The sequence below is a fragment of the Prionailurus bengalensis genome, chromosome B3 (genome assembly GCF_016509475.1).
Source record: "Prionailurus bengalensis isolate Pbe53 chromosome B3, Fcat_Pben_1.1_paternal_pri, whole genome shotgun sequence".
NCBI classification, from domain to species: domain Eukaryota; kingdom Metazoa; phylum Chordata; class Mammalia; order Carnivora; family Felidae; genus Prionailurus; species Prionailurus bengalensis.
In genome coordinates this window covers 25620295-25625984 of record NC_057355.1, presented here as the reverse complement: position 1 = coordinate 25625984, position 5690 = coordinate 25620295, and the positions used below count along the sequence as shown (strand labels likewise).

General features: G+C 39.1%; 1 long non-coding RNA gene across 1 annotated transcript; it reads right to left on the bottom strand.

The window, feature by feature from the left end:
* Positions 1-2288: 2288 nt before the first annotated feature.
* On the bottom strand, positions 2289-5071 carry LOC122467835. The gene is made up of 3 exons (XR_006293087.1): positions 4659-5071; positions 3314-3389; positions 2289-2433 (listed from the first exon to the last, which is right to left on the bottom strand). It is a non-coding gene; the product is annotated as an uncharacterized LOC122467835 (long non-coding RNA).
* Between the last annotated feature and the right edge of the window lie 619 nt (positions 5072-5690).

Here is a 5690-nt window from a genome sequence, read left to right as displayed (position 1 = left end):
GGGAAGTTATATGTGAAACAATATAGCATGACCCATAATTCCAATAACCTCAATATGTGGAAAAACTATGAGATGCAGTGAAGAAATTTTCCATCTCAGTTCTATTAATGTCATTTTCAAATACTTGTCTTGTTTCTATCTCTTATTCAAAGATCTTCTGTAGAAAATTGTGATTTCCTTGGAAATTCAATTCCCCTGATTCTGTTCTCTGCATAATTATGATGCTTAGATTTTTGGGTATTGAAGTTTTTCTTAAGCACACTGTAGAAAATCCTCTCAAGACACATACACAATAATCAAGAGGATGGAGTATATAATGCACAATTCAACTAAAAATTAAAATTTTATGGGATCAATACCAAATGAATGTCAAAGGCCACAAAGACTTGCCAGAAGTAAATATTTGATTCTGACATTTCATATTTTAAACTAGATTCCTAGGGATTTAGTACGTGCATTTACAAGTTATTATGATACTACAGTGTATGAGTGATGTATTAGTCAAGATAGGTCATGCTGCAGTAGCAAACAACTCAAAATCCAAATTGCTTACAACATGCATATATAGAGTATGTTTTCACAGAAAGTCTCTTCTTATTTCACTGTTACCTGGGCACTCAGGTGACAAATGTTCCATTTGTTATCTCAACTCAAACTTCAGGGTATGCTGTGGTTGAGGGAGTGAGCTTGGAAAATTGGTCTCCGGTTCTTAACTATATCCACTTGGAAGGAATACATTTCTTTACCTCAAATTTCCTTAATCAAAGCAAGCCATAAAGTCACCCTAACATCAAGGGGGTTGGGGTGTGCCTCAGGAGAGGGGAGAAACAGTAATGAATTAAACCTACTAATGTCTAGTACAATCTACCAAAGGGATTTTCCACATACAACTAGTCAATACTCATCCTCTCTCTACAAAGTACCCAAATTCCCATTTAGTACATCACCAAGCTCTCAAGGATACATAGAAATGTCTTCATTGGGTGTGAATACGGCTTCTTTTGATCCTTTTGACCAACGAACAACAACAATAACAACAAAAAGTGTTTTTTTTTTCTTTTTTTTCCCATCGAACCACCCTACCAAGGTGAAACAAGGATAGGATCTCTGCATCAAACACTCCTCTTTGGAGAGGGAAACAATAGGCACACATTGTCACTGGTACAGAGCAACACTGAAACCCTGCTAGGCAGATGATGTGAGAGTTCCTGAGCTGTGAAGGGAGAGTATATCTTAATTCCTCTCCTTGGGAAGAAGTCTCAATTCCACTATTCAAAAAAAACATTGTTCATGTTTCTTCATTTTCTGCCTTCAGTTTGGGGAGTCTTCCTTTTCATTTGCTTCCTCAACTACAGTAAAGTAGGTGCTGAGGATGAACTTTGTCATGGGGAGTTAGTGGAAGGAAGGGCTGTGAGAATTTCTACATGTCTATCTAGATGGATAGGTGCTCAAGGGTGACCTTACACCTAGAATAATCTCAGCTTCCTGGTTCCCTCATCAAAAATTTAGCCAGTTTCTTTATCAGTTTGATTCCAGTGAGTGGTAGATGCCAGCCAATAGCCTTACTTATATCATTTTTTGAGATGGTGTCTAGAGTGCTAATTTTTTTTAATCTTGGCTTCAGAAGAGTTTTATTAAGTTTAGAGGCTAGGACCATGAATATATCTAGCTTATGTTGGGAGGACCACAACAGTTGTGATTTATCCTCTATCCTGATTTTAATCCAATTGAAAATGTACTGGGTGTCACACTCTACTTCTGATTCTTTCTCTGAAACATCTTGGTTGAAAGATTATACAGGGCATTTGAACCTGGAAGCCTCTCTTAATTTTGTCTTTTACTATTTTGGGTCAAAAATATTATTGTCTAACTTGCCAGACTCTGAGTTTGGGGATGCTTTACATTTCTTTTTACTTCTGCTTAAACACCAATTATTTCCTAAGTTAGCATTTATCTTGTAATACCTTGCCAAACAAAGCTGACAGCTATCAATAATAGTATTACTGTCATGTGTATTAACTTCTAAAGCTATAAATATATTAGGTTCATAGTTCATTAGGTTCACTAGGCACAACTCCTCTGAAGTTATCAGAGGTGAGAATTTCAACAAATGCTTTGACACTACATAATAAAAACAGTCTTCTCTTAAAGCTCTCACATCAGTGTCCTCACTGTTAGCCACATAATTATGTTTTGGATGTAGCTGTAGCCTTGTTCCATGTGACAATCACTATATTTGTCAGGACAGATTAGATGATGCTATGTAACAAACAAGACACAAATCTCAGTGGGTTTAAGCAACAAGAGTTTATTCCTTGATTGGGCCTCATGTCCTTCAGAGGTTGTGAAGAGTGGGGATGGGGGAGGAGAGGTTGGGAGAGCTCTATTTGTCTGAGATCCAGGCTGAGAGGGGCTGCATCTTCTCATAGTGCCCTGTAATGCAATAATGAGGCCATGTAACCCAAATCCACTTAAGTTCAATTAAGGCAAGATATCTGGCTTACAATTTTATGAATTGAAATACAAACTGAAATATTTTTATGTTGTTTTAAAAAGTGTATATATTAGTAGACCTAGTATTAGAGTATGGTATTATAGCATGCTTGATATTAGAGAAGAAACACTTGAAATGTTTCTGACTTATATAATATTGATAAACATCAGAGGTTATTGACCATGTTAGTCATTAGCACTTATTCTTTCATTTCAATTAATTACTGAATGAAATTTTCTTAAGATTTTTTTTCGAAGTTGAGCAGTCATTGTAAAAATACAGATAAACAACTGATCAAAGCAAATAAAAACAAAGACCCTACATTGAAACAGTATAGCAGTTCAATAGATGATAAGGGAAAGAAACAACAAAGACATTGTGAAAGCATGAAGTACACAGCTTACAAAACAATAGCCATTCTAATTTTGGCTAAGGTTTTGCATCCTTATACTCTCAGAATTTCCACTGATACATAAATGGAACCTGACTCAACACTGAGACCTTGCTACTCAAATGTGGACCAGTGGCATCAGCCTCACCTGGGAGGTATGTTAGAACTGCCGAGTCTCAGGGAGCCTGAGTTGCTCAATCAGTTGGGCATCTCACTCTTAATTTTGGCTCAAGTTATGATCTCAGAGTCTGGGATCCAGCCCCGTGTTGGGCTCCACCTTGAGTGTGGAGCCTGCTTAAGATTTTCTCTTTTCTCCCTTTGCCCCTCCCCACTGCTCATGTGTTCTTGCTCTATCTCTAAAAATAAATAAATAAATAATAATAATAATAATAATAATGAAAGAAAAGAAAAACAGAGTTTCAGCCCACCAGGCTCAAGTTAGAATCTGCATTTTAAAAGGATACAGGTGTTTTCTGTCCATGGTAAAGTCGGAGGAATGCTGCACTAGAAGATTGTAAAATCATTTCAACCTTGTTAAATTAAAGAAAACCTCTCACCAACAGTCTGCACAGCCCCCGCCAAAACCTGAAGGCATAAATAAACTGAAAGTACCTTTCTTCTAGTCAGTTTTGAAATTAGAAAATTCCTAAGAATATAGACATGAACAATTTGTCCATTCTTGCCCCTGCCCTCTAGATAACATAGGCTGATAAATAATCTACTGGCCTTGCAGAACCTGATCTGAAGAAGACAATCGTGTTTTCAAATGTCAAGTCTACAAGACATTGATGTTGCCTGTGTGTTAAAGCCCCCAGGTTTGTGTCAGACCCTCTGACTTGGAAAGAGGAGAGAGAATCCTATGCTTTCCTCTAAACCAGGAGAGGAGAGAATTTACCCTAGGGAGAGGAAGGTGATTCCATCATGTAAGAGAGAGATGCTGCAGTGGGAAAAGGAATACCGGGGGCTGTGAAGGAAGAAATACCACAGCCACTTGAAGCGACATGTCAGGGGTAAGCAGGAATCACCAATGTGTGCAGTAGCCACTAGCCACATGTGCCTTTCTTCCCCTTTCAAAATAGCTGTCAGATATACTATTCCACTGCTGCAAATCCTGCATGTAGACCAGGCCCAGGCTTTCCATGGACTTCAAGGTCTGCAGTACCTGGATATGGCAACCTCTTTGTCCCTCTGCTACCTTCTCTCCTCCTCAGTTGATGTTTTCCAGATGCATCAGGCACCAAGTATATGCCAGCCTCAGGTCCTCTGCATTTACCATCACATCATTCTGGAATGTTCTCTCTCTGACACCCACAGACATAAGTTTTTGTCACTGCGTTTAGGTTTGCTTACCCAATACTCCTTACCTTAACCCTCATGTGAATATCCAGTAGACACCAGCACCCAACCTGCCCCAGGTCCCTCTATTCTCTTTCCCTCTTTTATCCCTTATAACACCTATCCTAACTAACATATTTATGATTACTTATTTATACACAAGTTTTCCCCCTTCACCAGAAGACAAACTACCAGAGTAGTGACTTTGCCTGCCTGCCGCAGTTATCCATGTCCAGTGTCTTGAGTAGGGACCAGTGCTGTGACAGGTGCTCAATGAGTAGCATGAATGATAAAATTAGTGTGTGAGTCAGGATGGCTATGATGTTTCTGTAACTCCCAGGCAGCTCTTTCTCCCCACAAGACCTGTCACCAGCCCCTAAGACCTCGGTCCACTGCCTTCTCTCAAACTCAAAACCTCTGGTTTATAAATGAGCCTACCTTGTATTGTTGTTTAAGATGAGGGCTACAGGAGACAGCAAGGTGTCCACTAAGTGTATCTTTAATACCTAAGTAGAACTTGCTTAGAAGTTATATACATAGTTTCTGGTGGTTTCTATAACAAATCACCTTGAACTTCATGGTTTAAGACCACAGAAATGTATACTCTCATTGTTCTGGAGGCTAGAAACCCAAAATTAGCACTAATGAGCCAAAATCGAGATGGAAGCAGGGGCACACTCCCTCCAGAGGCTGTAGGGTAGAACCATTTCTTGTCTCTTCAGGCTTCTGGTGGCTGCCAGCATTTCTTGGCTTTGGGCTGCATCACTCCAGTCTTCAAGACCAGAATATTCTTTCTGTTCCATCTTCTTTTCGCCTTCCCCTATGTGGGCATGTCAAATTTCCCTCTTCTTTCCTTTGATAAAAATACCAGTGTTTGTCTTTAGGAACAACCGAGATAACCCAGGAAAATAATCTCTCCATCACAAGATCCTTAATTGATCACATCTGAAAAGATTTTTTTCTTTCTTTTCTTTCTTCTTTCCATCCTTCCTCCTCCTTGTTTTCCCCCCCTCAGTAGGCTTCATGCCAGCATGGAGACTAATTTGGGGCTTAATTTCACAACCATGAGGTCAAGAATCAGACCCTAAACCAACTGAGTCACTCAGGTACTGCTCCTTATTCTTCTTTTTCTTCTCCCTCTCCCTCTTCCTCCCTTTTCCCCCCTCCCCTTCCACCTCCCACTTTTTCTCCTAACAAGTCCCAGGGATTAGGGGATTAGGACATAAATGTTTTCTAGGGAGTCCTTTTTCCGTCTACACACTATAGATTTTGTAATTTCTATTTAAAGACAAATCACAAAATACTTTATCAACATTTCAAACAGGAAAAGAAACTACGAATTAAAGAATCAATTTTTAGCATTCACATGTGAAGTTTTATCATTTTTCTTCTTTTTCCCCCAAACAGTATGTGCTTCTTGGAACAACTTCGGTTTTGGTAGCATCCAATATGGAAAAATTAATTATAGCT